We start from the raw sequence: 21,780 nt of genomic DNA, 5'->3' as shown, positions 1-21,780 counted from the left end.
AATAATCATAATTTAATAAGAAAAATGATTTTGATTGAGAAAATGAGTCGGTGCTCTCGCGTATCAAAGAATCCATTTGGAGTTGCGTCATTAACAGCTATTTGCGATAATGAGTTGAAGGCTGTGTGTTGTGCAAAGCGAAGGATGCGATTAGTTTTACGGGGCGTGAACGATGGTCTTTTGTTATGTGCAGTGGACCATGTATGTCATGTAATGTAAACCATTTATTATGTTATTCTGATGTATGAAAGCTAAAAACTGCCATCTTATGTATTTATTTTTATTTTATGGCACTTCATAACAATTTTATGAGGTAGCTAACTCGTATATATGTGTACAATCTTTTTTCTACAATCGTTTTTGCCCCTGTGATGTTGGGTTTAGAGGTGGGGGTTCATTCTAATAATCGTAAACATTTATACGATTTAGAAATAAGGAAATACAACATGAAATACATGTGTGCATACAGAGAAAGACCAGAACACTGCAGGCAACTTAAAGAGATCAGAGGAAGCTCAAGTCTTTGGCTCAGGTTAAAAAAGACTCCCTTCATTCTCTTTGGTCTGGCTGGGCCGCCAATGGCAGTACATGGGTGTTAAAACCCCCTGTTACCGTGGACAAATATTCCTATATTGAATGAAATGCACTTCAGCATCGCATAAATACATGTAAGGTATACCCAGAACAACGCTAAAGAGCTTAGCTGAGGCCAGATAAACAATCAGCCTTGCAAGAAACAGTTTGTTTTTAAAGCTGAATCAGTAAAAATGAACAGTGATGGAAAGGTTTGATTTGATCTGTGATGTCGGATAATAACAGTTTGGAGAGGGTATTGTGAGGGACGGTGCATGTTTGTCTGTGTGTACCTATAGGGATTTCACTCAACACTGGCGTGGGTCTACCATATAACAGCAAGCAGGCACGAAAGAGCTTCTGTTGGTGAGGAATTATTGGCCAAATGTGGCTATACGAAGTGGTTTTGGATTGTGGTATATGTTATGTCAAAGTGTCATTAGGGATATTGAGAGATCATCATCTTTACATAAGCTTTTCTGTCAGGCCTTGAAACACAGCCCCTCCGAATGGACTATAAAGCAGATGTGAAATATGCCATAATTTTAGCCATTTTTGGCCTCCAGCCCTTAAAAAGGAAAACATTTCCTCACTCCCTAAATGTGTCTCTGTGAACTGTTTAAATTATTGCCTCCTTAAGTTAAATCCCTCTTGTTTTGTACACTTTTGTACGTCATTTTGGATAAAAGTGCATGCTATGTCTAAATGTAAATGTAAAAATCAGTGCTTAAAGGGGACATTTCAAAAGATGTCAAATAAATCTTTGGTGTCCCCAGAGGACGTATGTGAGGTTTTAGCTCAAAATACCATAAAAATGTGCCATTTTAAATGCAAATGAGTTTGGATAGTGCAGATTAAGGGGCGGTATTATCCCCTTCTGACATCACAAGGGGAGCCAAATTTCAATGACCTATTTTTTCACATGCTTGCAGAAAATGGTTTACCAAAACTAAGTTACTGGGTTGATTCCCCCCCCCCCCTTTTCTTGGCACTGGGGACCCAATTATAGCACTTAAACATGGAAAAAGTCAATTTTCATGATATGTCCCCTTTAAAGGAGAAGTTCACCCCAAAATGAAAAGTAGACTATATTTTACTCACCCGTAATCCATCCTAAGTGACTTTTTTTCTTTCAGCTAAACACAGTCAGAGTTACAATGTAAAAAGTTGGATCAACTTAGAAAAATACTGCAATTGATAAAACCTAAAAATTAAATTTTTTAAACTTAAAATTTTTCAGTTGAAAAGTAGTTGGATGCTTAAACATTTTGAGTGTACTCGCTTCATTCGTGCGTGAAAGCCGCACGTAAAATTCTAGTCATTGAGACATTCACGCGGAAATTCACGTCATGGGAGGGGCTTCTGCGATTCCGTTCGCTTCCTGTAATCACGTCACTACTAGAGCAAGCTCCTAATCGGTTAACGTGACGCGTTTTCCACCAAAGTCCAGATTTTTCAACTCGCGCGTTTCCCGCGGCAGCGCTCCATACGCACGAATTAGACGCGCTAAACGCCTCCAGACGCGCGTCAATGCATCTTTATATTGACTTAAAGGCGGAGTCCACGATGTTTGAAAAACACGTTGGAAAAGGAGACGGGCCGACTACCAAAACACACTTATAGCCAATCAAATCAAATGCCGGGTTGCGTATGTGTGGGGCGGGTCTATCAACAGAAGGTCCAGATTCTATTGGGGTAGGGGCGTGTTTGTTTGGGTGATTTCAAATATCAACATTGGCTTTCAAACATCGTGGACTCCGCCTTTAACATTGAAATCACTCTCGCTTGACGCCTCTACCGCGACTGGTGTGAACACGGCATTACCAATTGAAGTCATTTTTTCACCATTACAGTGTATAGCCCTTTTTTTACACAGACATTCCGGAAAATACACGGAAAAAGCATCCTGGATTTTTCCGGGATCGTTAGATTTTTCGTTCATTCACACTGCCAATGATTTGCCGGCATGCAAGGTCCCGAAAAGACACGTGACCTGTTTAAAGTCCTGCCCTATCTTCTACGCAACCTCTGAAGTTTGCATATTATTTATTATTTCTCTCTTCAGAAACCACTTGGGTGCATTTTTGTTTATGATAAGACTATAAAGGAGCGCGAGACGCGTTCTATGCTGGTGAATGATCTCAGCTTCAGAATGGATATTTGACGAGCTCCCTGATCTCTGCTTTAAAACAGTTTTCAGACATTTCTCCTTGTGATTGGTAATATGCATTTAAAACCCCCGTTTTGAGGAGCTGAACGATATATCTTGTTAGGATGACCCGCGGGCATTTTTGTTTATTATAATGAGCACGTGACGCAATATTCTTTTATGCTGCTGAATGACCAACGCGGTAAGTGACGAGCTAACTTACCTGATATCTGCTTCAGTCCAGTTTGCTGACATTTCTCGTCTTGAATGTTGATCTCCATGTAACGTTAAATCCCTCATTTTAAAGACTTGAACCAACTTTATGCCATGACACGCACGCACGTCCTCAGTACGGCACACGCGTCATCGTTTATGCGTCTCATTTATCATTTCCTGATAACTGCTTCAATCTAGTTTGCTGACATTTCTTGTCGTGAATGTTGAAATACTTGTAAATCTCCCGTTTTAAGGAGCTGAACCATAACTTTTGTTGTGATAACATGCGCGTTCTCAATAGGACACGCCCATTACGGCATTGTTTCGGCTTCTTGTTCACACAAAGGGTTTTCCGTGTATCTTACTAGGTCCTCTTTGCAGCAACGATCTCAGAAGATTTATGGGACGTGTTTGTGTGCACACAGACGCTTGTCTGGTAATTTTATGGGTATTTTCTGGGACCAAAGGTCTGTGTGAATGGGGTTTAAATTATATAATATCATGGCTCTTCTCAGCTTTATAATGGCATCAATTAGTGCCCAAATTTTCAAACCCCTAAAAGCAAATCTATCCATCAAAAACAAATCTATGTGATTATGTAAATGTCTTCTGAGGTGAAACGATGAGTTAACATTGGGTCAGATGTCTGCCTTTCACCCTCCTGTATACACAATATACTCGAATACATTTGTAAAGTTTGAAATAAAAATGAAAACACATCACTCAGAAAACATCTAATAAGTATATGGGTTAGTTTTTGATAGATGGATACACTTTTTGGATGCCCAATGCCATTCTTATGCTGCGTTTACACCAACCACGTTTCAGGCGTCAAAATCGTGTCTACAGTGCCTAGTTTGCCGCTTGAACAGTTTGAATGCATTCGCGCCTGTAGAGCGAAGTAGACGCGCAGAAAAAGCAAGCATTTAACGTGCGTCAGAGGCAATATCTGCTTCTTGTGGGAGGGGCAAGTGCTATGTGGTTGTCTGTTTGCAAGATGACTGATGTTGATTGTGCATTTATGGAGAGAGTTACCGGTTTGTATTTGGTAACCTTAATATAGGGGGAAAATAAACGTCGCGGTTCGATAAATGTCATGTGACTGAAAAGTGAAATGTGTATTATAAGTTACCAGATTTCCCAATGTCCTCACTGACACTCTTCCAAGCAAGGTCCTTTTTTTCCTGTCTCTATAGAAATAAGAACTTGTGTCGTATAGCTCCGAGTGACTGCTTAGTGCTTACGGACTATATCAAGCGTTCCTTTAGGTTGATTGAGTGACTCCGGGCGGGGCTGCCGGCACAGCAGCAAGCAGGCTCCTGATTGGTTAACGCGGCGCGAAATTCCGTCAGAGTTCAAATTTTTCAATTTGAGCGTCAGCCGGCAATTCGAGTCAAACACAAAATGCACAAAAAGCACCATTCGCGCATACTGCGCCAGGCGCTCAATTTGCGCCAAACGCCTCATCCGCGCCCCAATACCTCCAGACGCGCATCAACGGCTTGATTTAACATTTAAATCACTTGCGCTTCACCACTCTACTGCGGCTGGTGTGAATGCAGCATCAAGCTGAGAAAAGCCATGATATTTAAGCAATATCGCTTGAGTAGGAGTGTGATATAGCTCTATATCATCACGGCTGTGATTAGGCCAGAGGCAATCACAGCCGTGATGATATAGAGCTATATCACACGACTCGGAGAGCGATATTGCTTTTATACAACAGTTCGACGGCACACGTTTGAAAAACGAAAACTAGAAAACAACAACGGAGTTATTTTAAAAGCCTCTTTGTTTGAGAACTACTTCTTCCGCCACGGATTTGAGGGCGGACAGAATGACAGGTAACACTTTCGGCTGCTTTGAATCTCATAATAACTCAATGGACGGATAGGCGTTTCTTTATATTACCGTTTCTTGGTCACAAAGTGTAGTTTTAAGATTAAGATTAGTCGAGAATATATATGTATTATATTTAAATCTACAGTCGATTAGTAAAGATAGCGCCTGTTTGAACGTTTGCTTAGTGAGATTCAGTACGTATGAGAACCAAAGCATGAGCAGACGTCAGTGTTCACTCGCCCCGCTGACCACCGCCCTCTCTGGGCTACATCTCTGACAGGGATTCCCTGGCTCTCGTGCTGGCCTGATGGTCAAAAATTAGATCAAATCAGCAGTATTTGGTGTCATGATAAAACTATTACTTGTTTTCTTATTCATATTTAGTGCCTTTTGTGTTGTTATTGTTTTGGCGCGAGGTAAAAGTTAATAAAACTATACTTCTATAATGTTACTATTGGCTTACCATTTCATCTTAACGCGATACGAGCACTCGGTTATTATTAGACTTCGTTCTTGTCAGTACTATATGAAACTGTTTTTTATAAGTGTCAGAGAGAAGTTTTTGCATGCTGCTTATAAATATACCAGTGGCGATATCTCATAACATGTTTTAATAGTCACGTCACGATAAAGTAAATGATCAATGTCCACATTTAAAAGCTGCGGTGCTTACCTGCAGTTCCACTGTGTTTTCGCGTTCTGATAAGAGATATAGCTCCAGAAGAAAATGAGTGTTAACATTCCTCTTTCCAAGTGTTAGTCGTCCACACGATGTGACAAGACATTACTCCCATTAACGTTAACGTAACATCCAAGAGCGCTGATCTTTGACGGAATAATAACTTCCGATTGGGAATTCACAGACTGATTTACGAGCTAGTGAACTAATGAGACACACGGAGAGTGATTCAAAACAGCGCGGTTGTGTGTGTCCGTGTGTGTCTGCAGTTTTTCCATTCAGAGATGAGCCTGTTTAGAGGACCTCCATTCACTAGGTGGCTGAATGATACGAAAGGTGAAGCGGTTACTGTGCCGTTATCAGTAGAATATTGCACGCCTCTTAGCCAATCAGATTCGAGAACCAGAAAGAACTGTTGTATAATATTTAATATAACTTAGACTGTGTTTGGCTGAAAGATGAAAGTCAAAACATGTGCTAATTTTCATTTTTAGATGAACTGTTCTTTTAACTGTGTTGCATTATAATATGAAAGTCTTTTAAAAATAAAAATAAATAATGCAACAACTCGATTTACTTTCTCAATAAATGCCCCTGGTTTTATTGTGCATGATTCATCACTATATATTATTTGTTTTATCAAAATGTTGTTAATTTTATCTGCCTTTGAGACTAGGTTTTTTTTTTACGGCTGATGAAACAAAGTGTCTTTGGGCTAGCAAAACCACATTTAACAAATAATATCAGTATTTTGTTTGTTTTTCTTCACAGTTTAATCAAAACAAATTCATTTCAAGTTTAAAAGCAAAAACTATTCGCTTTACTCCCATTTTATTCAAACATTATAAAATATTTTACATTTTAATACTATATTAACTCTGATCAGTAATATATATGAGTCAAACTGCATTTTCTTCTTCAACGAAATCATCGTCCTAAACTCACTGTTCACAAATCGAGTCCTCATTTGTCCGCATCCACACTATTTACTTTTTTGTTCTTTAAGTGAAAGTCAGAAACAAGCAGGTTCAAATACGCCTGTGTTCATTTGTTCGGTTGGCAGCGGGACGTCGTCTTATCCCTGTATGACATCCCTAAGGCCTCCTGAGAATTTCATGGGGGTGAGTGAATCCTCAGCTGCACATCGAGGAGTCAAAATGCCAGACTGAGTGTTTGACTCCTCTCAGCCCCATACAGACGTTTATAATGGAGTGCACTCTCTACCCTTCACCCAGCCACAGCGGATGGAGTCGGCTGTGGCGCTACACCTCCGTCTCGCCCTCCTTTTTTTTCTTCCTTCGCTTTCTATATCCTTATTCTACTACCATGTTTGAGTTCTCATAAACCACCATGCTTTTGGGTGAACTATATACAGCACTTGATACAGAGCTCAGTCAGTCAAAGGTCATTTACATATAATAACATTTATGCATTTCGCAAACGCTAATTCAAAGTGGCGTACAGTGCATTCAATACATTTATTCAGGCGCCTGGGTGGGATTGTGTCATATCTTAGCAGGTCAGAAGGTAGAAATCATGCCAATTTTGGTGCAAAAACCCTTGACTGAGTGGACTTGGTGCACCTCGCGTCAGCTAACAGGGCATACAAGTACATGCAGTGTAAGTGTGTGAGTTTGTGTGTAAGAAAGGAGGGTGTAATGGTAAAAATAAGAACCCCAGCAGGAGAGGAGCGGCAAGGTCACCTCTGCTGTAGCCAGGCTGGGCCGGGCCGGGTAGATCGAAGGCATGGTGAAGGGGGTACGGTAATACAGGCCCGGTCTCTCAGGAATGGTTCAGGAGAATCTCCTGCCATACCTGAGGCGGCTGCTCATTTATCTGGAATGTGCTGCTCCGAACTGCTAACCAGCGCCTCAAATTGGACTATTTTTTCCTATTTGTCAGGCAGCCAGCTGCACTGCTTCCACCTCGCATCTGTGTGGACGGAAAAGACACAGGACAAAGAAAGTTTGATGCTCATTTTTCTCCCCTAGTTACCTTTCTTTCTTTCTTTCTTTCTTTCTTTCTTTCTTTCTTTCTTTCTTTCTTTTTCTTTCTTTCTTTCTTTCTTTCTGTCTGTCTGTCTGTCTGTCTGTCTGTCTGTAGGTCCATCTAACTTTCTGCTTTTCTCGCTGTCTGTCTGTCTGTCTGTCTGTCTGTCTGTAGGCCCATCTACCTTTCTGATTTTCTCGCTTTCTTTTTTTCTTTATGTCTGTCTGTCTGTAGGCCCATCTATCTTTCTGTTTTTCTGGCTTTCTTTCTGTCTGTCTGTCTGTCTGTAGGCCCATCTACCTTTCTGATTTTCTCGCTTTCTTTTTTTCTTTATGTCTGTCTGTCTGTGTGTAGGCCAATCTACCTTTCTGATTTTCTCGCTTTCTTTTTTTCTTTATGTCTGTCTGTCTGTAGGCCCATCTATCTTTCTGTTTTTCTCGCTTTCTTTCTGTCTGTCTGTCTGTCTGTCTTTATGTCTGTCTGTCTGTCTGTCTGTAGGCCCATCCATCTTTCTGATTTTCTCGCTTTCTTTTTTTCTTTATGTCTGTCTGTCTGTAGGCCCATCTATCTTTCTGTTTTTCTCGCTTTCTTTCTGTCTGTCTGTCTGTCTGTAGGCCCATCCATCTTTCTGATTTTCTCGCTTTCTTTTTTTCTTTATGTCTGTCTGTCTGTAGGCCCATCTATCTTTCTGTTTTTCTCGCTTTCTTTCTGTCTGTCTGTCTGTCTGTCTGTAGGCCCATCTACCTTTCTGATTTTCTCGCTTTCTTTTTTTCTTTATGTCTGTCTGTAGGCCCATCTATCTTTCTGATTTTCTCGCTTTCTTTTTTTCTTTATGTCTGTCTGTAGGCCCATCTATCTTTCTGTTTTTCTGGCTTTCTTTCTGTCTGTCTGTCTGTCTGTAGGCCCATCCATCTTTCTGATTTTCTCGCTTTCTTTTTTTCTTTATGTCTGTCTGTCTGTAGGCCCATCTATCTTTCTGTTTTTCTCGCTTTCTTTCTGTCTGTCTGTCTGTCTGTCTGTAGGCCCATCTACCTTTCTGATTTTCTCGCTTTCTTTTTTTCTTTATGTCTGTCTGTAGGCCCATCTATCTTTCTGTTTTTCTGGCTTTCTTTCTGTCTGTCTGTCTGTCTGTAGGCCCATCTACCTTTCTGATTTTCTCGCTTTCTTTTTTCTTTATGTCTGTCTGTCTGTCTGTAGGCCCATCCATCTTTCTGATTTTCTCGTTTTCTTTCTTTCTTTATGTCTGTCTGTCTGTCTGTAGGTCCATCTACCTTTCTGATTTTCTCGCTTTCTTTTTTTCTTTATGTCTGTCTGTCTGTCTGTAGGCCAATCTACCTTTCTGATTTTCTCGCTTTCTTTTTTTCTTTATGTCTGTCTGTCTGTCTGTAGGCCCATCTACCTTTCTGATTTTCTCGCTTTCTTTTTTCTTTATGTCTGTCTGTCTGTCTGTAGGCCCATCTATCTTTCTGTTTTTCTCGCTTTCTTTCTGTCTGTCTGTCTGTCTGTCTGTAGGCCCATCTACCTTTCTGATTTTCTCGCTTTCTTTTTTTCTTTATGTCTGTCTGTAGGCCCATCTATCTTTCTGTTTTTCTGGCTTTCTTTCTGTCTGTCTGTCTGTCTGTAGGCCCATCTACCTTTCTGATTTTCTCGCTTTCTTTTTTCTTTATGTCTGTCTGTCTGTCTGTAGGCCCATCCATCTTTCTGATTTTCTCGCTTTCTTTTTTTCTTTATGTCTGTCTGTCTGTAGGCCCATCTATCTTTCTGTTTTTCTCGCTTTCTTTCTGTCTGTCTGTCTGTCTGTCTGTAGGCCCATCTACCTTTCTGATTTTCTCGCTTTCTTTTTTTCTTTATGTCTGTCTGTAGGCCCATCTATCTTTCTGTTTTTCTGGCTTTCTTTCTGTCTGTCTGTCTGTCTGTAGGCCCATCTACCTTTCTGATTTTCTCGCTTTCTTTTTTCTTTATGTCTGTCTGTCTGTCTGTAGGCCCATCCATCTTTCTGATTTTCTCGCTTTCTTTTTTTCTTTATGTCTGTCTGTCTGTAGGCCCATCTATCTTTCTGTTTTTCTCGCTTTCTTTCTGTCTGTCTGTCTGTCTGTCTGTAGGCCCATCTACCTTTCTGATTTTCTCGCTTTCTTTTTTTCTTTATGTCTGTCTGTAGGCCCATCTATCTTTCTGTTTTTCTGGCTTTCTTTATGTCTGTCTGTCTGTCTGTAGGCCCATCTACCTTTCTGATTTTCTCGCTTTCTTTTTTCTTTATGTCTGTCTGTCTGTCTGTAGGCCCATCCATCTTTCTGATTTTCTCGCTTTCTTTTTTTCTTTATGTCTGTCTGTCTGTAGGCCCATCTATCTTTCTGTTTTTCTCGCTTTCTTTCTGTCTGTCTTTCTGTCTGTCTGTAGGCCAATCTACCTTTCTGATTTTCTTGCTTTCTTTTTTTCTTTATGTCTGTCTGTCTGTGTGTAGGCCAATCTACCTTTCTGATTTTCTCGCTTTCTTTTTTTCTTTATGTCTGTCTGTCTGTAGGCCCATCTATCTTTCTGTTTTTCTGGCTTTCTTTCTGTCTGTCTGTCTGTCTGTAGGCCCATCTACCTTTCTGATTTTCTCGCTTTCTTTTTTCTTTATGTCTGTCTGTCTGTCTGTAGGCCCATCTACCTTTCTGTTTTTCTCGCTTTCTTTCGGTCTGTCTTTCTGTCTGTCTGTAGGCCAATCTACCTTTCTGATTTTCTTGCTTTCTTTTTTTCTTTATGTCTGTCTGTCTGTGTGTAGGCCAATCTACCTTTCTGATTTTCTCGCTTTCTTTTTTTCTTTATGTCTGTCTGTCTGTAGGCCCATCTATCTTTCTGTTTTTCTGGCTTTCTTTCTGTCTGTCTGTCTGTCTGTAGGTCCATCTACCTTTCTGATTTTCTCGCTTTCTTTTTTCTTTATGTCTGTCTGTCTGTCTGTAGGCCCATCCATCTTTCTGATTTTCTCGTTTTCTTTCTTTCTTTATGTCTGTCTGTCTGTCTGTAGGTCCATCTACCTTTCTGATTTTCTCGCTTCCTTTTTTTCTTTATGTCTGTCTGTCTGTCTGTAGGCCAATCTACCTTTCTGATTTTCTCGCTTTCTTTTTTTCTTTATGTCTGTCTGTCTGTCTGTAGGCCCATCTACCTTTCTGATTTTCTCGCTTTCTTTTTTCTTTATGTCTGTCTGTCTGTCTGTAGGCCCATCCATCTTTCTGATTTTCTCGCTTTCTTTTTTTCTTTATGTCTGTCTGTCTGTAGGCCCATCTATCTTTCTGTTTTTCTCGCTTTCTTTCTGTCTGTCTGTCTGTCTGTCTGTCTGTAGGCCCATCTACCTTTCTGATTTTCTCGCTTTCTTTTTTTCTTTATGTCTGTCTGTAGGCCCATCTATCTTTCTGTTTTTCTGGCTTTCTTTCTGTCTGTCTGTCTGTCTGTCTGTAGGCCCATCCATCTTTCTGATTTTCTCGCTTTCTTTTTTTCTTTATGTCTGTCTGTCTGTAGGCCCATCTATCTTTCTGTTTTTCTCGCTTTCTTTCTGTCTGTCTGTCTGTCTGTAGGCCCATCCATCTTTCTGATTTTCTCGCTTTCTTTTTTTCTTTATGTCTGTCTGTCTGTAGGCCCATCTATCTTTCTGTTTTTCTCGCTTTCTTTCTGTCTGTCTGTCTGTCTGTCTGTAGGCCCATCTACCTTTCTGATTTTCTCGCTTTCTTTTTTTCTTTATGTCTGTCTGTAGGCCCATCTATCTTTCTGTTTTTCTGGCTTTCTTTCTGTCTGTCTGTCTGTCTGTAGGCCCATCTACCTTTCTGATTTTCTCGCTTTCTTTTTTCTTTATGTCTGTCTGTCTGTCTGTAGGCCCATCCATCTTTCTGATTTTCTCGCTTTCTTTTTTTCTTTATGTCTGTCTGTCTGTAGGCCCATCTATCTTTCTGTTTTTCTCGCTTTCTTTCGGTCTGTCTTTCTGTCTGTCTGTAGGCCAATCTACCTTTCTGATTTTCTTGCTTTCTTTTTTTCTTTATGTCTGTCTGTCTGTGTGTAGGCCAATCTACCTTTCTGATTTTCTCGCTTTCTTTTTTTCTTTATGTCTGTCTGTCTGTAGGCCCATCTATCTTTCTGTTTTTCTGGCTTTCTTTCTGTCTGTCTGTCTGTCTGTAGGCCCATCTACCTTTCTGATTTTCTCGCTTTCTTTTTTTCTTTATGTCTGTCTGTAGGCCCATCTATCTTTCTGTTTTTCTGGCTTTCTTTCTGTCTGTCTGTCTGTCTGTAGGCCCATCTACCTTTCTGATTTTCTCGCTTTCTTTTTTCTTTATGTCTGTCTGTCTGTCTGTAGGCCCATCCATCTTTCTGATTTTCTCGCTTTCTTTTTTTCTTTATGTCTGTCTGTCTGTCTGTGTGTAGGCCAATCTACCTTTCTGATTTTCTCGCTTTCTTTTTTTCTTTATGTCTGTCTGTCTGTAGGCCCATCTATCTTTCTGTTTTTCTGGCTTTCTTTCTGTCTGTCTGTCTGTCTGTAGGCCCATCTACCTTTCTGATTTTCTCGCTTTCTTTTTTCTTTATGTCTGTCTGTCTGTCTGTAGGCCCATCCATCTTTCTGATTTTCTCGCTTTCTTTTTTTCTTTATGTCTGTCTGTCTGTAGGCCCATCTATCTTTCTGTTTTTCTGGCTTTCTTTCTGTCTGTCTGTCTGTCTGTAGGCCCATCTACCTTTCTGATTTTCTCGCTTTCTTTTTTCTTTCTGTCTGTCTGTCTGTCTGTAGGCCCATCTACCTTTCTGATTTTCTCGCTTTCTTTTTTCTTTATGTCTGTCTGTCTGTCTGTAGGCCCATCCATCTTTCTGATTTTCTCGTTTTCTTTCTTTCTTTATGTCTGTCTGTCTGTCTGTAGGTCCATCTACCTTTCTGATTTTCTCGCTTTCTTTTTTTCTTTATGTCTGTCTGTCTGTCTGTAGGCCAATCTACCTTTCTGATTTTCTCGCTTTCTTTTTTTCTTTATGTCTGTCTGTCTGTCTGTAGGCCCATCTACCTTTCTGATTTTCTCTCTTTCTTTTTTCTTTATGTCTGTCTGTCTGTCTGTAGGCCCATCCATCTTTCTGATTTTCTCGCTTTCTTTTTTTCTTTATGTCTGTCTGTCTGTAGGCCCATCTATCTTTCTGTTTTTCTCGCTTTCTTTCTGTCTGTCTGTCTGTCTGTCTGTAGGCCCATCTACCTTTCTGATTTTCTCGCTTTCTTTTTTTCTTTATGTCTGTCTGTAGGCCCATCTATCTTTCTGTTTTTCTGGCTTTCTTTCTGTCTGTCTGTCTGTCTGTAGGCCCATCCATCTTTCTGATTTTCTCGCTTTCTTTTTTTCTTTATGTCTGTCTGTCTGTAGGCCCATCTATCTTTCTGTTTTTCTCGCTTTCTTTCTGTCTGTCTGTCTGTCTGTCTGTAGGCCCATCTACCTTTCTGATTTTCTCGCTTTCTTTTTTTCTTTATGTCTGTCTGTAGGCCCATCTATCTTTCTGTTTTTCTGGCTTTCTTTCTGTCTGTCTGTCTGTCTGTAGGCCCATCTACCTTTCTGATTTTCTCGCTTTCTTTTTTCTTTATGTCTGTCTGTCTGTCTGTAGGCCCATCCATCTTTCTGATTTTCTCGCTTTCTTTTTTTCTTTATGTCTGTCTGTCTGTAGGCCCATCTATCTTTCTGTTTTTCTCGCTTTCTTTCTGTCTGTCTGTAGGCCCATCTACCTTTCTGTTTTTCTCGCTTTCTTTCGGTCTGTCTTTCTGTCTGTCTGTAGGCCAATCTACCTTTCTGATTTTCTTGCTTTCTTTTTTTCTTTATGTCTGTCTGTCTGTGTGTAGGCCAATCTACCTTTCTGATTTTCTCGCTTTCTTTTTTTCTTTATGTCTGTCTGTCTGTAGGCCCATCTATCTTTCTGTTTTTCTGGCTTTCTTTCTGTCTGTCTGTCTGTCTGTAGGCCCATCTACCTTTCTGATTTTCTCGCTTTCTTTTTTTCTTTATGTCTGTCTGTAGGCCCATCTATCTTTCTGTTTTTCTGGCTTTCTTTCTGTCTGTCTGTCTGTCTGTAGGCCCATCTACCTTTCTGATTTTCTCGCTTTCTTTTTTCTTTATGTCTGTCTGTCTGTCTGTAGGCCCATCCATCTTTCTGATTTTCTCGCTTTCTTTTTTTCTTTATGTCTGTCTGTCTGTCTGTGTGTAGGCCAATCTACCTTTCTGATTTTCTCGCTTTCTTTTTTTCTTTATGTCTGTCTGTCTGTAGGCCCATCTATCTTTCTGTTTTTCTGGCTTTCTTTCTGTCTGTCTGTCTGTCTGTAGGCCCATCTACCTTTCTGATTTTCTCGCTTTCTTTTTTCTTTATGTCTGTCTGTCTGTCTGTAGGCCCATCCATCTTTCTGATTTTCTCGCTTTCTTTTTTTCTTTATGTCTGTCTGTCTGTAGGCCCATCTACCTTTCTGATTTTCTCGCTTTCTTTGTTTCTTTATGTCTGTCTGTCTGTAGGTCCATCTATTTTGCTGCTTTTCTCGCTTTCTGTCTTTCTTTCTTCTTTTCTTTCGGTCTGTTTATTTGTCTATCTGTCTCTCTGTCTGTCTGTATTTACATCTATCTGTTGGCCTTTCTATCTTTCTGTCGTTCTTCGTTTTTTTCTTTCTGTCTGTGTGTTTTTACATCTGTATGTTGGCCTATCTAGCTTTCTGTCTTCCTTCATTCCTTTCTTCATTCATTCATTCATTCATTCTTTTTTTCTTTCTTTCTGTCTGTCTGTAGACCCATCTATCTTTCTGCTTTTCTTGCTTTCTTTCTTTCTGTCTGTCTGTCTGTTTTTACATCTGTCTGTCTGCCTTTCTATCTTTCTGTCTTTCTTCATTCCTTTCTTCATTCTTTTCTTTCTGTCTGTCTGTCTGTTTATCTGTTTTTACATCTGTCTGTCGGCCCATCCATCTTTCTGTCTGTCTTCATTCCTTTCATTCATTCCTTTCTTCCTGTCTGTCTTTCTGTCTTGAGGCCCATCTATCTTTCTGTTTTTCTCGCTTTCTTTCTTTCTGTCTGTCTGTCTGTTTTTACATCTGTCTGTCAGCCAATCTATCTTTCTGTCTTCCTTCATTCCTTTCCTTCATTCCTTTCGTCCTGTCTGTCTTTCACTCATTTCTGTCTTTCTCTGTTTCTTCACTCTTTCCATCAGTTCTTGTGTGTTCTTGTCATATACAGTATCAGTCTTGGTTCATGTGCACGATTTCCCTGCAGGCTCAGAGGTTTATGGTATTGTTTCCTGAGATATTTGAGTTTTTTTCACAGAAGGGTTCCTTACCAGGAGCTGTAATCTGGTTTGAGTTTGACATTATAAAGCTGTAAATGTGTGGTTCGTTTCAGAGGCACATTTGAAACGTGATATTTGTTTTGAGACGGATGCCGAACAGCAGTGTTGGTTTGATTTGAACGCTGGTATAGATAAAACTCTAGATAAAAACTTTTCACTAGCCAAATAGCCCACAATATACTCTACATAGTTTTATTCCACATTTGTCACTTTTTAATTTATTTAAACAGATAAATATTGATAAAATATAGATAAATATATATATATATATATATATATATATATATATATATATATATACATATATATATATATACATACATACATACATACATACATATATATAATTTATTTATTTGTGTAAATCAGAGATTACCCTTATACTTTACAGTTGTTGATATTTCATAGACATGGTAAGTTACAGTAAATGCCTCCCAGACTACATAAATCATAAAACAGTTATGTAATCATTTAATTCAGTTATGTCAGTGTTTTCATTATTTTTTTCCAGACAGTTTCTGCTGTGTAACCACAAACCCTTGACCAACTAAAATATTTTCCAATCTGTACCTTCTCAAGAATCACACAGTAAATTTGGGCACAGACTGTTTAACACCCAATCAGTTTAACTTCACGCCCCTCCCTCCTTTCTTCTTGCCTGGTTCAGATCGTCCATCCTTGCCATTTAGTTTAGCTTTATTTCTCATTAATTTAACCAAAAATCTAAAGTAACAATGTTATAACAAACGACAAGCATTAATTTATTGGCATTTTCTGTCTCATGCTAACAAATATTTTCCTAATACTTTCCTTCAAGAACACCTGCGGTCGCTGTTTAGCTGGTAGTTCATCGTGTGATGTGGCATGCTTGTGTCGCTCATTTAAATTAAATCCAACTGCCTCATCTGTTGAGACCGCAGTGTTTAGTCTCTTCCCTTAACACGAGAGCAAAGCGTAGCACGCAAGACTGCTGAAACCGGCGGTGTTGTGCGTAGACGAGCCATTGTCTTAACGTAATACTGATGCGGCAGCAAATTGCGTAGACTCGACTTGTCTCGGTTTGTTTGGATGATGTAACCTTTGTGCAATCAGGCCTTTGGCAGCCTTCTCCGCTTTCATGTATATTGTAATGCTGTACGTTTGGATTTCTTTGAAATCATCGCATATCATCTGCATACTTAAGGTAGGCTGTCACTTTCAGGCCCGGTGAGATTCGTAATTGGCTGTTTCTTTATTTTGCACGATGTCTCATCAGTTAATTAAAGCAGGGTGCACCTTATATTACAACATGCGTGGGTCTCTGTTCCAAAACCTGTGAGCTGCCTACGCAGGCAACATCTTGTGGCAGCATCAATGTGAAGGCTGTTTCAAAAAGTAGGAAGTGCCTTCGATGACATCATCATGGCACACTCCGGACTTGTAGTCCTCAGAGTCCACACTTTGATGACATCATGTAGTGCAGATTTTAGGGACCCTTGATGCGAGTCCATGTGCTTACACCGGAGTCGTATTTTGGGACGGACTCGAGCATCAAGCCGGAAATAGGAAGAGAGTTGCCCGTCAGTGTGAACTCCTCCCTTTCGTCGTCTGATTGCTCTTTCGCAATGACTTTTGGGATGGTAAAGTGCACGAAGCCTGCTGCAGTGCAGGCTTTGCCGAAGATCGCTTCAAGGGGGCGCTGATGAGCACACTTCGAAACGTAAAAATGCCAGATGGGACACCCTACGAGCTCTATACTATACTAAGCGATCACGCACAATTTAAGGCCACGAGACATATAGTGCACCATTTGGGACAGGGCCCTTGTGTATCCTTCGCATGTAAAGCAATCCCACAATGCACTGCGGTAACCCGATAGTGAAACAGCACAAAGAAAGTGAACAGTTCAAAAACATGATATTCTGTAAATTATCACCATATAAAGGTGAATTCCTATTGATTTAAGGTGACAGTTTTCTTAACAAGCACATTGCCAGCGTTGTCATTGTGCCAAGTGAGCAGCCCCATTCCTCTGTGGGGAAAAGAGAAAGATTTTCCCTCCGTCTTCTGATGTGGAGGCTAGTCATACTGACAAGGTGTGAAAAGAGTCATGATCGTCTATTTTCTAGCCTTCAAGAAAACGCTTTGATGGCCCGTCAGAGCTTTTACAACTCGCAGATAGAATCTCGACTACATTATATGTACACGACACGTGTCTGATAGACAGCGAGGGCTTGGCTGTGCATGTTCTCTGTATATTTTTACATCGTTTTGTCCATCTTAAGGGGGAGGAGAGATTATTTTATCAAATGTATAAGTATTGCAATTTAATGTACATTTATGCATTTGCCAAATGACCTTTTGCGATGCTAATGCATTGCTCTACAGGAACACTAGTTTGATTAGTGACCCATCTTGCTTCTCTAATGCAGTTTTTTCTAGTAAAACAGGATATTTGGAAAAAATTTGGTGGGAATTGATTCGATTTCTAAAACTTATTGCATACCAAAATGGAGCCAGACTTCAGTGCAACGTAGCAGTGGGTTAGACATCTGTGCCCCGTTTTTATAACTATTTGCCTGTTGGTTAATGTTAACCGATAGCATATGCAGTCCAGCTGATGTCAGCAAAAATGGACACTCTGTGCAAATCTGTTGTTTATTTGAGGTGTGGCTATAATTTTACCCAATTCGTCATCGTGAACTATTAGTACTAAATAGAGTTTCATCTTGCTGTTGTTTACTGCTCTCTCAGCCCGTTTCTTTGTCTCCTTCTGTCTCCCAGCATCTTTTCTCTTTTGCTTGTTTGTTGTTGCTGAGGTGAGATGTGACAGTTCGGCCTGCGCTGGTTCTGTGAAATAACAGGAAGTGACACACTAAGGGATGGCGTAACAAGTGGAAATTTGATGGGCTGATGGGTGATGACAATATATAGGCACATCACACACCTGCTTATATGTATATGTCTGTGTGTGGAGATCTTTGTGCATGTTTTCTTAAAATGTGTTTATCGAAGATTTGTCGAATAACAGCGTTTTTGAAATTGGATACTGTATTTACTGTATCACACTTAGTGAAATCGAAGTGGATGATACGTCAAGAGTGATCGGACTTACAATATAAGACGTACAATGATGTTGACAAATAAGACCTTTTTATGAACCAGGGCAGGGTTGTACCAGTTGTGCGCAAGTTCTTAATTAAATTGGAGCGTAAAGTCCACACTAGAGGCTTTGTAACTAACTTTGGAAAACACCACCGTTTTTCAATATTTTTACTATGTTCTTACCTCAACTTAGACGAATGAATACATACCTATCTTGATTCAATGCGTGCACTTAATCTTTGTACAGCGCGTCGTGAATGTGTTAGCATTTAGCCTAGCCCCATACATTCCTTAGGATCCAAACAGGGATGCATTTAGAAGCCACCAAACACTTCCATGTTTTCTCTATTTAAAGACTGTTACTGTACATGAGTAGTTACACGAGTAAGTATGGTGACACAAAATAAAACATGCGATTTTTTAAGCGGATAAAAAATGAGAACTATATTGTATGGTGGAAGAGCACTTAGTTAGCAGCACTTCGACCTTGGGCACAGTAATATTGACGGAAGTTTGAGCGAGTGGGGAAGTGGTCAGGAGTTATGATGTTACTGCGCGCCGAAGGTCGACGTCCTGCTAACTAAGTGCTCTTCTGCCAGACAGCGGACGGCGAACAAGCCCCGAACACGCTTTGCCCCGTCAGAGCGCTAAGAATATACACAGACCGTTCTGCCTCATACCGCAAGTCAGATCAGCTGTTCGTAAGCTTCGCGCAACACTCTTTAGGTATGCCGCTCACTAAACAGAGGCTATCTAAATGGATCGTCGAAGCCATTGCTTTAGCTTACGCCTTCCTGAATGAACATTGTCCTGTCGGTTTGAAAGCTCACTCCACGCGTGGTTTTAGCTTCATCGTGGGCTTGGTCTACGGGGATTTCTATTTTTGATATTTGTAATGCGGCCGGCTGGTCCTCGCCGTCTACGTTTGTCAGATTTTATAGCCTGGATGTCCCTGCCTTACAAGCACAGGTCCTATCGGCTTAATGTTCTCGCGACTGCGTTTCTGTATGCCTTCATGGTGCACTGCGAGCTCACCGTCATGGCTACCTATTAATAAATCATGCACAACCTCGCGGCGCGCTCAGGGAACCCGCCGTCTCATGCTCTGTTATATATGCATCATACGCAGCGAGTGTTATTTGGCTGCGCGCTTCAGTCGAATAATAATGAGCTCTTGACCTATTTCCCCGGGCTTATATAAGGACGTGTGCCACGCCCCGTGCGGGCTCAAACGTCATTGGTCTGTATTTTCTACAGACGTTAACCAATAGGCTTCAGTCACGGAGTAAACAGGAGTTTCCCCCATAGCGTCAGCTAACTGACGCAATGCTTCGTTCCCGTTATTTCAGGGAACCGGGGTTACGTGAGTAACCTAAGCGTTTTCTTTAATCTGGGAAAGCCCATAAATGGCGTAAGCAAAAACCGATCGGCACAGGTATTGTTTTGCTCATTACCCCGATTTCGCATGGCATGTAAACACCTTAACCGGCTTTCTCACAGTTTTGTACATGTGCGCATGTCTCCGCGTGTGAAAGATAAACGTCAGACGCGGAATTAAGCGCAAAGTAACGCATAAAAGTCTCTGCTCTACTAAAGCAGTTGGCAGAGAAACTGTGAAAATAAAAACTGATGTTATATAAAGAGATAAAACAATATAGCTTAAGACAGATATGGCGTCGGCTTTTTGATCGACTATTATGTACTATAGGTGGTGACGTCACTGCCTGCGAGAAACCTAATAAATCTCCAAGTCCCATGTAAACGCAGTTGTCTGCGTAGCTGGTTTATTGATTTGCATGTAAACGCATAAGAACAGTTTTTATAATAAGCAGATTTTTGATAGTTATCCGCTAATTCTGTGCATGTAAACGTACTCATTGTTAACTGCAAAAGAAGACCAATGCAATCTTTCACAACACCCTGGCATCAAGGTGGTGAGTTTTGCTTGGGTAAGCGTTTACTGTATCACATTTTCTACAGGAAAATCATAGTTTGTTTTTTATAGCTAACAGAAAATACTTTTGCTTCAGTATGTCTTTATTTTTACTTTTGAAATGATACAATTCTATCTTGTTTATCATGAGTAATGCAATTTTTTGTAAAACGTGATGAGAATGCAATATATGTATGATATATGCATTGAGTTATACCCAAATATGAAGGTGAAAGTCAAAAATTTTCATTTGCCTCTCCAAGAGCGCCTTCGATATTATTTTTTGCATGAGAATACATTAATAGTTTTAGGTGAAAAACGGGCGAGTTTTACATATTCTTTGCGTGTTTACTGCACTCTCCTGTACAACAAGTGAAGCAGAAATTTAATTGTAACTAATTAGCTCCCACGAGGATAAATCGGATTCGCTGCCTTTATTCCCCAGTTTACCTGGTATATGCAAATGCCTCTAGTGTATGAGAAAGACAGAGAGAGGGAGTGGTAATGCAAGTTTCGATGAAGCGAAGTTGAAATTAGTTTGTAACGAGCTTAATTTCGTCCCATCACGGCCCTGCTCGCCCCCCATGCCTCCAGCGTTCTGGAGTCTTTTTATATAATTTAACACGCTCACGTCGGTGTCATCATCATGACCTGGGTTCAAGAGCTGGGTCAAATCTTTGTTCTGTTGCGTACTGGTGTAGCCTTGCCGTATTCATAGGATCTCGGAAGTTAACATTATAAATAAAATCCAATTTTGTCTTTGGTCAGTAACTGCGCAATGTCATTTTACCCAGTTTATATAAAATGGAGGCATGTTTGCTAACGTTCGAGAAAGGCTTGTTCCTTTGAGAGAGGTTTGGTTTATATAAAGGACAGTTGTTTAATTTGGATGATCTCACACGAGAGACGGGAAGGGAAGAACAACACCGTCGGCTCTGACACGCTACCACCATCTGTCCACCTTGACTTTGAGAGAAACAAACTTATCTGGGATAGGACCTTCTCTCGTCCACATTCCAGCTCAAGTTCAGCCCTGTTTGTCCTGTATTAGGAATTGGCCGCTGGGATATTGTTCATTCTCTCCTTGACAAATGGGACGGGGGGGTGAAAGGTTAAAACAACTATTTTACAGCCAAAACAGGATATTGGGTCTCGCTGAGTTCGGACACGCAAATAGAAAGGGTGGAGAGGGAGGACGTGGGCCTGAACCCAACTCGTGTATTAACGGCATTGTCTGTCCTGTTATGTTTCTATGGCAACCAGCTACATTCTTAACAATATTGGCCACAACTAAATACAGTCATCTGAATGCTCTGCATCCTGTTCGGTGCACACAGAGTTTGGTCATTACGGTGTGCAACAAAATTTATTAGGAAAAAGTAGGGACAGTTGCATTTTTATTAATGCATATGCATGGTAAACATGGTAAAACTTGCACAGTGTGTACATGACTACTGAGAAATTAATTTACATGTATGCATTTGGAAGATGATTTATCCAAAGATGCACTACTTTTTGCATGTTTTTGTGTTCTTGGGATCATTTGCGTTGCTAGGTAAAGTGTCTGCCAAATGCATAAATGTAATGTGATATTATAAAACTTGCTTAAGTTATCTTTCTGAATGAAACAGCTGCAAGATCGAGCAATTTATTTCACTGGTGTCCAGCTTCAGATTAGTCACCCTGTACTTACCGCAAGCTTACAGGTTTTAATGGTTAGCTGGTTTAGGTTTCATTGAGGGATGTGACCTCATAAGTACAGAGTCTTTTAATTTAAACAGACACTGTACAGACGTTTTAGTCTAGGAAAGAGGTCTGTTTTTTCAGTGACGGTTTAACAGAAGTGCTCTTTGACGCTGTGTCAGTGTTTGTAATCGGAGCGCTAAAACGTAAAGCAGAAAAGCCAAATAAAGGGTCGGCGAGGGAAACTGTGAGCAAGGGAAAACGGAGATGTGGAATGCCCGCATTTAGCAGCTGTTACATCATTGGACTTTTCCACTCGGCTCTCCACTA

The 21,780-nt window shown here is 40.4% G+C and overlaps 1 protein-coding gene across 1 annotated transcript in view; it reads left to right on the top strand.

The window, feature by feature from the left end:
• The window catches only part of roraa (RAR-related orphan receptor A, paralog a), a 399,774-nt gene that overhangs the window by 126,948 nt on the left and 251,046 nt on the right, over window positions 1-21,780 (top strand). The window lies entirely within an intron of this gene.

This window comes from Misgurnus anguillicaudatus, chromosome 6 (assembly GCF_027580225.2).
Source record: "Misgurnus anguillicaudatus chromosome 6, ASM2758022v2, whole genome shotgun sequence".
Classification (NCBI taxonomy): Eukaryota; Metazoa; Chordata; class Actinopteri; order Cypriniformes; family Cobitidae; genus Misgurnus; species Misgurnus anguillicaudatus.
This window is presented reverse-complemented; position numbering and strand designations above follow the sequence as displayed.